Source organism: Semicossyphus pulcher, unplaced genomic scaffold (assembly GCF_022749685.1).
Source record: "Semicossyphus pulcher isolate SPU_LCO1_2020_fin unplaced genomic scaffold, fSemPul1.0.p SCAF_4, whole genome shotgun sequence".
Lineage (NCBI taxonomy): Eukaryota > Metazoa > Chordata > Actinopteri > Labriformes > Labridae > Semicossyphus > Semicossyphus pulcher.
In genome coordinates, this window is record NW_027211715.1 from 11,079,847 (window position 1) to 11,091,579 (window position 11,733).

Sequence of the window (11,733 nt, forward strand, 5' to 3'; positions counted from 1 at the left end):
GTGGTTAAGTTTAAAGTTTTGAGCTCATAGTCTGAGCTCTTATACAAACATGCATATGTTCACTCCAAACAGGTATATATGTTACTACCTAGCTAAATGACTATTATGCAACAGTTGTTGGTACAATGAAGAAAAATGTACACAGTATGCGGTCAAGTTCAGTTGTCAAATTTGAACAAATAAAGCAACCTGCAATCTAAATGCCCAATTAAGCATCTCAGTAGGACTCAATCAGACAACAAACTCAGTGAGCTTAGTGCCAAAGAAAGCTGCATAATCCAAAAACTAATGCATGAACAAAAACTCATTTCAATCTGTTTCTTGTAAGATTGGTAAAACCTTTTATTTTATATTACTTATATAACTCTTTTAACAGATATAAAAGTCCAACTTAGTTATCTTTGTGTTCGGTCCAAATCCCCTAACTAGATTTTTGAGCCCTAGAAAAGTTAAAAACTCAAACTCAAACTCACCATCCACCATGTCTTCGCAGTGACATCGTAACACAGTTGCCACTTCACCGAGCTGTCTGCCTCACTGCACCCTCCTTGCATTGCTGACATTGCCATGACAACTGACAGGAGCCGTAGAAATTCAAACAACCATGGCTTTGGAGAAAAACAGAATTTGTGTTATTTTCACTTTGTTGGACCGAATCAGTTTTTATCCTGTGTGGAATTTGCTTTATAAGTGAACAAATTACAAATGAATGACAAACAACTTCAACTTCAATAAAACTTGGTCTGCTACCTCCAGTTACATAAAAGAGATTAACACAGATTCTGTTATGTAAGTGAGCATTTAAAGATGCATCTGAAATCTGTAGACTATCTCTGCTCCTTGCATGATATCCTAGTGATTCAAAACATCAATCCAGTCTGACTTGAAATTTAGAAAACACTCTAGTCACTCACAGAGGTTACACCACAGAGCCTACACTTTGTAAAAAACACAACTTAATTTCAAAGAGCTATCCTGTTAGCAGCAGCACCGTTTCTCCTCTCAGTCCTGCTGGACTCATACTGAATCAAAACACTACCAGGTAGAGACTTTCACAGCTTCGAGTCCACCATGTTCCACTTTCAAACACACACAAACACAGAGCCTCTTACCTGCTACTCTAAGCTGTGGTCACTCTGTCTCCAACAGCTTCTAGAAATCTTGTGCACACCACAGGAAAATGTTTGCTGTAAAAAAAAAAAAAGCATGCAGCTGCTAAAATCAAAGTCAGCTAGATGGACCTATTTCACATCAAGAAAAACTCAGTCTACTGTTTTAGTAAAATTACCTCCACTGGTCATGCCCACATATGGCTCTTTATGGCTGTCTTAGTCCTCGGTACATCCTGAAGAGATTCTAGTGTTGTTATCCCCCCTCCCTTTGCACCTGTCCAAGTTAAACAATGTCCTTTCATAGAAACAACTAGTTCAAAAAGTCCAATCAAGTTCCAGTCCCTCTGTATTATTTAGAGTGGAAAAAGCACTGGCCACCAACCAGACCAACCAGCCAGCCACCCCCTTTCTTTATTCCTCTGAGTGGGCTGTCACTCTGAAGAGGCGGATTAGGAACTAGTAGAAACTGACTCGGGCACACTCACACATGCATCCATGCTTCGTTCCAGCTGTCTAAACACGCATATGCAACATGTTGTTTCAAATGAGTTTTTTCATGGTTAGCACACACTAATTATCATGACATGGCCTGTCTGTGTGTCTGTCCATTGTGACTCAGAGCCCATTCTAAAATAATGGCATTGACCTTTCTGTGTTTGTCTCTTACTTGCTCTCGCTCCCTCTTTCCATCATCCTCACACCCTCTGAACAAAAAGGGTTCTGCAGAGGACCCCAAATGTTTCTGTGACTTTGGGCAACAGAGAAACCCTTCCTGTGCCATTGAAAACCCTTCAACAAAGCAGATGTTCTGAATGAGCAAAAGTGTTTAAAGCAGCCTCAGTTTGAGATGATTCAAATTTCCACGTACCTATCAATAAATCTAGCCATCTTACAAAGCTCAACAAAGAGTCCTGGCAATTTATGCGATAGTTAATACTAATGCTGATTGATTTGATAATGTGTACATATGTTAATTCCTTTTAAGGAAAAAAATAATTATATATAGCTCAAAGGTCTATATGTATTCAGGGCACAATTCTGTTTTGTCAGGTATTAAAAACGTTTTTATGTTTTAAAGCCAGGAGAAATACACATCAGCAAAATCCATACAGTATCATTAAACTGTCTGAGAAAATTATGACTAAAACATAAACCAAAAATAAGACTGCAATTAAAACTAAGTTGCAATGACCACAGAAGACTAAAACATGACTTTAAGCCAACTAAAATTGTCAGTATGTGAGTAAATCTAAAATTCAATTAAAATTCTTGTCAAAACTAACACTGCAATAGATTTTTGTTGTCATGTAGATCATTTATATGTCATTATGTGACAACTACATCACAAGTGAACACCCATTCCCAGTCTTTCTCACTGAATATTAGGTGAGAATGCTTACATTATAAAAAGTTTGGACCTCATCTAAAGGGATATCCTTTTAGGGTAGAGAAGGGTAGATAGACACAACCTCATCTGGAAGGTTAAATACTGAACACGAGGAATGGTCTGTTCCTTGCATTACTTGCATTTGCATTACACTGCACCTCCAAGTGTATTGTTTCTGTCACTTCACGTTGATCAAGATATTTAAACTACTTCAACTTAAGTCATCTGAGTCTCCTGAATCTTCTTCTTCTTTTGGGTTGTGAAGCTTCATGAAATTCCTCAACAATCCGTGGATGCATACAGCAGGATAAGGTTAAAAGCGCAAAGTGGACCCTGAGACACTCTTATTCAAATACTTTGAATTTTGATTCTGGATGGAAGAAATTTGAATCTCATGTAATTTATGAATGTCTTTACAGAATCTTTTTCAGAATCAGTTTTTATTTCATGAGATGTCTTTGCTCTGTCAGTTCTTTCTCAGTGCAAAAAAATGTTTCTGTCTCCTAACTTTTATCTCCTTAAAGTGGCCCTGTAGTTAGTTGCCACTCTGTGAGCACAAGGACAGATATATTTTGTATTAACAAAATAACGAAGCATTAGATCTATTAACAGGCTCCCCTTCCCAAGATAATGAGTGCAAGCAGCCCTTTCAGATTCTCCTCTAAAGAAAGACTTCTTAGTTGAAAGGTATTGTTAGTTATGTTTCTGTGTCAATGGAGGTGTCAGATCAAAACATTCTTGAGAATTTAACTATTAAACAAGGAATTATGTCTTACTTTGCAGTTCCTTGTAAAATCAACCAATTCAAATTGGCTTTACCCTAAACAGAGAACCCTTATGGAAAGGACTGGTGGTTTTTTAGGGTGTGGTGACAGTGTGGTCAGGTTAGTGTCTATGTCAGCCCACAGAGCTAGAGCCTTACAGCTGAGGGCTTGAGGTCTCTGGATCAGACCAACCACAGCCCACTGTGGAGAAGGTCAGGACTCCTCCACCAAATGTCACACTGCTGTTTTAGGCTCGCCTTAAACTGGCATCATTATATATGGTAGCATTACTCTTCATTGTTCTCTCAGTGGGTTTTTACATTATGTTTACTGCTGCAGAAAAGATGGGGGAGAAGAGAAGATTGAAACTTTAATCCAAAGGTTGAGCAACGTGAAACAGCCCACCTCCCACCACACTCATAAACTAAAACACAATCTGGTAATTAGTAGCCCAATCAATCAACTCCCAGCTCCCGCCCCCTCAGTTAATTAGCCACTTAACCTCCCTCAAGGTGTAAACATCCAACCAATCCGGCTTAAACACAACAGCCTTAAGCCAATCACAGTGTTGGTCCAGAAGAACAACAGGACATAAAGAGAGAAAATTACAGGCTGCAGTACACACACACATACACTTACACATGCACAGACTCCATTACAGAAATCCCTGAACAGACCTCACACTTACTGAATGACAGAGCAGAAAAACCCTCTCTCCTCTCTGTGGCTTCCAAATCTGCTGTACTTTTTCTGTCAATGCACAACCATTATGTGCTGTATCACACATAATGTGTTCCATAAAACTGCCTGCAAGGTTTTTTTTATTGTTTTTTATTTTTTTTATTATGCAAACATCGACCAATACAGAAAAAAAGAGAAACAGAGTAAATAGCAACAGAGACAGCAGCAACAACTAAAACAAACATATAGAACATATAAAAAGAGACCAGTGGTAGTGGTAGTGATTGTCAGGTATTAGACTCAGGTCTGGTAAGGTCAGGTGTATGTGTGACTGGGGTTGAAGTGTGCATGGTTCAGGGGTTGGGGCTAAGTTGGTAGTTGTGTTTGGTGAGTGTAAATGAGGTTGAGGGGAGTGGGGGGTACACTTGGCCGCACAAGGACCCCAGTGAAGGGGGAAATAGGAGAAATATATAAATAGAAAAAATATAAAATTTAACAGATGTATAGTAGTGGCCATAAGGCAGTTGGTGACACCAAAATAATAATAATAATAATAAAAACAATAATAGCACCGTGGTGCAGTGGTTAGCGCTGTCGCCTCACAGCAAGAAGGTTCCTAGTTTGAGTCCCGAGCATATCTGTGTGGAGTTTGCATGGGCACTCTGGTATCGTCCAACACTCCAAAGACATGCTTGTGAGGTTAATTGGTGACACTAAAAAATTGCCCAATGAGCCCAATGAGCTTTTCCTAAATGTTCAACAGAAATTAAACAGAATGGAAAAGTAATTGACAGAGCAGATATGTATGCTGTAGCACAAAAAAAGCTTATTTAAATTTTTTTTGAAGTTTTTTGGTTTCATGATGGTGACCCCTATCTTTATACATTTGTTCAAATAATGTCCAGCAACATAAGCGGAGAGCTTAAAAACGAGTTTACACTAAAAGGGGATCCTCTTCCATTTTAAGGTAGCTCAGCAACTGGGATTTCAACATGGATTTTTGGTTTAAAAAAGGGTGAATTAGGTTACATACTCAACATGTCACAAAACTTATAATTTGTTTATTTCAGCGTTGAAAGGGTGAGGAAAGTGATGATTGTAGCAGCATTTCTCCAAAATCATTTTGCAGCGGTAGGTTAAATCCAGTCTACGCAAAGACATAATTTTGACTTATTTTTCATACAAAAATCTAAAATATGGCTCTTTATGGGCTGTGTGTTGTTAACAAGAAGGTTCACAGAAACTCTCAAAGAGAGCAGTTTTTATTTGGGCTGTGCACCTCTGATGATGCTTACCCACTGAATGCTAACTGACGCAGCTAAATATTTGCCCCCATGTATTGTAAGCGGCTGATTCGCTGCTCAAGGCATTCTGGGATAACTAGCTATGTGCACCAGGTTGGCCGTGTCACTTTTGAGGAGCTTTTATCCCCCGTTATGTCATAATCATCCATTTTAAGAAAATTGTGTTCTACTGATAAGTAACCAACCTTGTGAGGAGCTGTTTGGATTGAAAAGACTCCTCAATTCACGACAACAAGTGACCAGAGAGGCTTGGCAGAAGCAAGTGTGGACGAATTGGTCGCGTGCAGTGGGTCCACACCATGATTACAAAGACACAACGACCCCTGGATGCTGTTGATTAATACCTGACGGGAAGACAAAATTTTAGAGGTCTCACAGGCTGACGGTGGTGAGCGCTGCAGTGAAAACAGCTCTAGTCAGATCAAATCCAATGCCATTGGTGTTTGCAATAATTTAGTTGTTGGTGACTGTGATCAATCAATTTATCAATCAATTACATTTTATATGTATAGCGCCAAATCATACCTAAAGATATGTCAAAACATTTTACAATAAAAAGCAGGTCTAGACCATACTCTTTTATATTGTTTAGAGAGAGAAAACATGAATCCTAAGCCCTTGAGCAGAACCAGACTCATGTTGAACAGACATCTGCCTCCACTGGATGGGCCGAAAAGTGGGATAGAGACAGAGATAGTGATGCACTGCTCACTTTCCTTATACAATCATTTTAGCCACTACATGAGATGCGACTTGAATGTCACTGTTAATATATGTTTGATTGAGTGATAATTCTGGCCATAGTCGTCTTTTAATTGTCTTTGCAAAGGAAAACTGCTCACTGGGAGGTATTGTAATAGTGAATTGTGGAGTGAGGTTTGCCCGGTAAGTACACAAAAGTGTGGCGATGAGGTTTGAGGTTGAAGTTTTCTTTTAGAGTGGAGAGATGACATCTACTTACGTATATTTAGCTGTAGGCCTGCTTATACATACAGATCTGCATTAGCTGGCTCAAGGCTCGACCAACCACTGTGCATTTACAGGCATAAGTTACTATGAGAGGAGAGGAGAGAGGTCAGACCTTTCAGGTCCACATGGAAAAACTCAAACTCAGTCTTTTTATAGAGGGACGGGTAAGAAGCCTCTGCACCTTCTCAATGTTGATTTATGTTTTGTACATATTGTATGTTTCATTTTGTTATTTAATTAGCTTGCCCTCCTCGTCTTATCCCACAGCGTTTTATGTGATGCAGACAGATAGACATACAAACAGACAAACGGACAGACAGACTGACAGATGGAAGCATACAATAGAGAAAGGGAGGAAAAGAGAGAGCACAAATGATGGAGAGAAAGTGAGAGAAGAGAAAACAGCAGATGATGAGAGGAGCAGCACTACAATGCATAAACTGTGTTGTCTGTGAATGAAAAAAAACATTGAATATTACAATAATCTAAAGATAACATATGAATTTCACTTTTTTAAGCTCTTGTCAATAAACGTTAAATGATAGCACTTGAGATACACATTTTAAAATTTTCATTATTACTTTGAATGCAAAATAAAGAGTGCCTCAAATTGCATCAAAATAGAGGTTTTGTCCTTATATCCTAACACATTCTAGTAAGCACAATCTTTATTGAAAAATGTTATCCAAATCTAAAATTGTATGTAATGTAGAAAAAAAATTATATGGTATGAAAAAACTGATATTATACCATTTGCAGTGTGGAGCGCCTAAACTTGACTAGAGCAGCAAAATGGTCAGAGCTGGCCCAGTTTATAGGGACTAATGAGAGTGTAAATTGTTGTCAGATGATAGCCTTTGGGTTCAGGACTGCATAACTGTTGATGCTTTCAACCTCCTTTTCTCTCCATACTGACTGTTGTCCTGCATAAAGCAATTGCATGCAACTACTTGCTTCCAACACCAAAAATCTTGTCCCTTGACTACAGATTCTGCAGATTTTTATTCATACGCAAAATCTGTTTGTACAGATAATGTTGTGGTTGATAGGTCAATTGATCCTTTACATGTAAACCTCATTAAAACTATTTGGTCCAAGGGTCGTCACTTCCAGCTACCTGTGTCCAAGACTTACGATACTTTTGAGTGGTAAGTGCTTTCCACAGTGGAAGTCCTTGCTAAGAGCTGTTTCCAACTTGATTGATATGGCATGGATTTAGCTGTTCTAGCACTGCTGAAGAAATCCCTGCTCCAAAGAGGCTTATGCTTGTGTCCTTTCAAAGCGATTCATCCAGTATACTACTCTTCAAGCAAATGAAGAAGAAGTGTGTAGCTCAATCAAATCTTGAACCTCTACATTGAGGTTTGCTCAGGGTCAGAGGATGTCTCAGACATCTTCTCTTAAATAAGAGGTAAAAAAAACAACAACAACTTATTATCCTCTCAGAGCAAAGCCATATAACCAAGCTTCAAGGGAAACATCATCACATGAAAGCAAAACACCATGGTTCCAGATCATAGAATTGGCCTTTAGTGTGGCCAGACTAAGGTTTGTTTCCTGTAATAGTCTGGTTTGCTGTATTCTCCTTCAGTGAGTTATATGTTGCAACCTCGAGTGAAGCCTGAACTGCAAGAAAAGGCTGAACTTCCTCCAAAGTGTCTGGACACAGATCCACCTTTAACTTTCGTGAAACTGGATGTATTTGGACTTTAGACAATGTGAAGGCTCTTTGCAGCTGCTAGAGGCTCAGCAAAACAGTTTTGCTCAGAAAGGGGCACCAACTGTGTTATGGATGGTTGCAGGACATCGGCATGAGGGACCAGAATCTTGAAGTATCTCCATATGAGCAGATGCACATTCTTCTCATGCTTCCACTGTGCAGATGTATGCAAGTGTATGATTGGGTGTAATGCAGAAACTATGACTTTTGCTTTTGCAAAATAAACATTTTTAACCCACCCACAAGGTGCTTGGTAGTCAGAAGGTGGGGTGAGCATCCCTCAGCCCAGCATTGTTTCTTGGGGCTTGGCGCACAATTTTAGCTAAAACTTAATTTACAAAAGGTCCCTTTTCAACCTCAAGACAAGCCATGAAGAACAAGCCACCTTATAAGTCCCATATTATTTCCCTTATTATGTCAGTTGGTGCTTTTGCAGTGTAATTGTTTTTATTCCAAAACAAAATTACAATGTCAAATTTGAACAACTGCTTCCCAAGGGCTTTAGGGCATGGGCCTCCTTGGTGCAGAAGACATCCTTCATTAAATTACAAAGTGCTCAAACTTAACGACTAACCAGAGGCAGATAACCATTTACCCTTTAGAACACAAAGTTTCATGTTTTATATTTTGAAAAGAAACAAACAAACAAAAAAAATGAAAACCTCCAATCAGAAAATGCATTGTTGAATAAAGGCTTATCGAGGACAAGCTAGTCCTGAAGTTTTTTTATTAGTAATAGGGTTGTTTGCATTTAATATATCTTGTATTTATGTAACCTTATATATTTAAACATTAAAATAAACAAATGAAATTATAAAAAAAATATTTATTTATTCTTTATCACTCCGTTCAATTGTACTTATGTGTCATTTGTCATTGCTTTTTGGTAAAATTATGGTAAATGAGTGAAATCTGAAATTGTTTTTACTTGAGCACCTGGAATTAAGTTTGCAAAGAGATTAGTGAAAAATGATGTAACAAGCCACAAAGACAAGGTACTGTTCATAAATATCTGGAACAGGTTCAGTGCTCTTAATCATTGATATCTCATGTGTGTGGAACTCTATTGTAAATATACAAAACTCTTTTTAATGTATTTCCTTAGTGCTATATTGAACAAATCTCCTGTAGGTGTTGGGAGAGATCTGGTGACTGTGATCACAGCATATGATTCAAAACAATTTAAATTTTAACAACCTATTCAGTGAGCCCTGGTTTCCAAATACAGAAACAGCTCTTTTTATTTCCATACATACGTCTGACAGATTCTGTATTTATTGTGTTCGTCCATATATTTAGTGAGGTTTTCCTTTCAATATGTCAACTCTCAGTAAAATTTGGATCCGTTTATAGGTTGTTTAGATCGATTTTTTCAAACAATCTATGTAAGATAACAAATAATTCCAAGCTTATTGAACCATACAAGCGGTGGATGTTTAATTACAGTAAAAAACAGCTATGGTAATGGGACACAAAGGCAACACAAGACTTAACTAATGAGATGATAAAAAATAACAAAAGCTATAAGATTCAAGCGAACCCTTCTTAGTATACTTTAAATACTGCTGTAGTGATATACAGGCAAGTGGACCTTGAACAAATATTTACTGCTGCTCCCAAGTTCAACAATAAACCATCATACTCCAGTTAACACGAGTCAAATGTCACAACAGTCGGCCTGTAATAGCATTATAGCTCTGACAAATACTGCTGTTCTGTAACTGGAGCAGCAGTGATGTAAGTCATTATATCGTTTCTAGTGTTCTTATTTATCTGTGTTATGGGTCCCTCTGGTGGTGACATAAAACTATAGCAGTTCATTAATGTGTGAGACAGGGTAGAAGCAAGCAGAACATTTGTTTTATTAACACTGAAATGCTCATCAAAGATTGTATACCTTTATAATAAAAAATCACCCTGACAGATTTGGAGTCCCTGTATCCTATGGGAATCAAAATCAGTATCACTATTGTAGGTTTTAACAATGGTTGGTATAAAAAGACTAGTTTATGTGAATTTATACTCAGAGTGCAGAGGTCAATCAATTTTTTGATAAGAACAGTGATCGGCTCACCCTCCCAGGAGTTTAGGGAATGGTTCATTGCAATCAAAAGAAAAGAAAGAGTTGAGTTAAAATTGTATTTCTGTTTTATAATGGAAAGCAAATAATAATTTGTTTTTTTACTTGTCCCATCTCTGTTTCTAAGAAAAAAAAGATCAACAGAGGAAAGACAGATAATCGAACCAGCACAGCTTAGACCAGCTTATCATTAGTACAATAAAAACAGCACACATTATTAATGCTCTCACAAAAACAGATAGGACAGACTTTTACAACACAGTTTGATGCAGCCATATTCTTTAGTGAAAGGGCACTGAGACACCTGTCAGAAGTGCGCAGGTGACTTTGACTTGATGGCAGAGTGGTGACTGTCCAAAGTCTTACAGATTGGTTTGCTTAATTTCAACTTCATCCAACTCAAAAGTCTTGTTGTCATAACCCAATTCTTCTTCATTCTCCCTGTGACACAGGAAAACAAAAGCAGCTAGGTTAGGTATATACTTATCTTTAGTTATCACAGACTGTGTGTGTGTGTGTGTGTGTGTGTGTGTGTGTGTGTGTGTTTGTGTAGCTGACCTGTTCTTCCTGAGTAGTCTGTGAACAATCAAGATGGTGAAGACAATGAAGAGGAAGCCAACCACAGCTGTCAGACCCACCAACCAGGGCTGAAGAGTCACTGACTTTGATCCTGCAGCGACTCGCATACCTGCCTGCACACCTGAACACACACACAGACATACACCATTATATGCTATGTGTATAAAGCAATTATTGTCCAGAATAAAGCCATTGCGACAGTGTGGTCTTCTCAATCTAAATCTAAAGTGAAACTAAACCTTGGCATACTTATAGTATGAGCTGAGAAGTTGCCAAAGAAAAAGTGCAGTAAAGCATTAAGATTAGTTTACAAGAAAAGTATTTGAGAAAAGGTTTTACATTTGAAAAGAAATGTTGTTATTTTATTAAACATAAATATATTATTTTGAAAACAATATCACAGTGTATAGAGACAAAAGTACAGCTTTTTTTCAGTCCAACCGAGGCCCTAATACACCATGGCAGGGTAACAACAAAAAGAAACATTATGTAGCACACATATTTTGTATGTTGGGTTTATAAAAACTTCACTGACTTGTATATAAAAGTTTTACCTTTGTTAGCTGAGCTGGTGGCAGACAGGATCACACACAACAATAGAAAAAAAAGATTCATCCTGAACACAATGGACCAAGTTGACTCAACACAGTACACTGGACCTTCAGCTCACACACACCTAACTCTACCTGTTGTCAAAGTTTAAAGTCCAGAGGGAGGTTTCCACGCAATCTGGGTGTGTGTTATCTGCAGTATTGCTCATAAGCAGTTTTAAGCAATAGCCTTTGTATCACATATGAATTAAACATGGGGACAAATACACAAGCTCAGCTCTCTGATTGTCTAATTTCTTCAACTTCCATAAATAACTTAGCCCCAAACATCCTAAATGAGGCATGTTCTGAGAAGAAACATGTTAACTGACACCACCACACTGGATTTATTTTAACCAAAGGTCACAAAAAGTATTGCATATTTAGCTGTTTCCAACGGTCTATGTGATAATGCCAATATTAAAGGCTATAAAACTAGATTTTAACTTGCCTCTACTCCACAAGACTGGCCTTTCAAGATCATATATTTATGTGGGCCTCATTGTATGTCAACTGTCATTTCAGTGTATATTGTTCTTTACTTTGA